Raw genomic sequence first — 309 nt, 5'->3', positions numbered from 1 at the left:
CAAACGAGCACCATCTTATTTTCTCTTGAAAGAAAAAAAAAAAAAATATTCGTCAACGGAACACCACGTGTCAGCATCATTTCACTCTCATCCCATCATCTCATTTTCGCCCTCCTCTCGGCATCATCTCATCTCGAAAGCGTTAGATCTCGAGGCTGATGCTGCAACGCGATTAACAGAATCAGATCCTTTATCTTGATCGATCGCTTCTGTGAGTGACGAATTCTTATGCGATCTGCAATGACCCACTTCGATCCAGTGATATCGATCTGATAAGATTAGCTTGATGGAATTTTAGACTAGTTTTTG

General features: G+C 41.1%; 1 protein-coding gene across 1 annotated transcript in view; it reads right to left on the bottom strand.

Moving 5' to 3' along the window:
* Positions 1 to 309, bottom strand: part of LOC119594254 (basic salivary proline-rich protein 1-like) — a 9,262-nt gene that overhangs the window by 789 nt on the left and 8,164 nt on the right. The gene's annotated exons all lie outside the window — the stretch shown is intronic.

This window comes from Penaeus monodon, chromosome 33 (genome assembly GCF_015228065.2).
Source record: "Penaeus monodon isolate SGIC_2016 chromosome 33, NSTDA_Pmon_1, whole genome shotgun sequence".
In the NCBI taxonomy this organism is placed as follows: domain Eukaryota; kingdom Metazoa; phylum Arthropoda; class Malacostraca; order Decapoda; family Penaeidae; genus Penaeus; species Penaeus monodon.
Note: the sequence above shows the minus strand (reverse complement) of the source record. Positions and strands in the feature narration are given on the sequence as shown.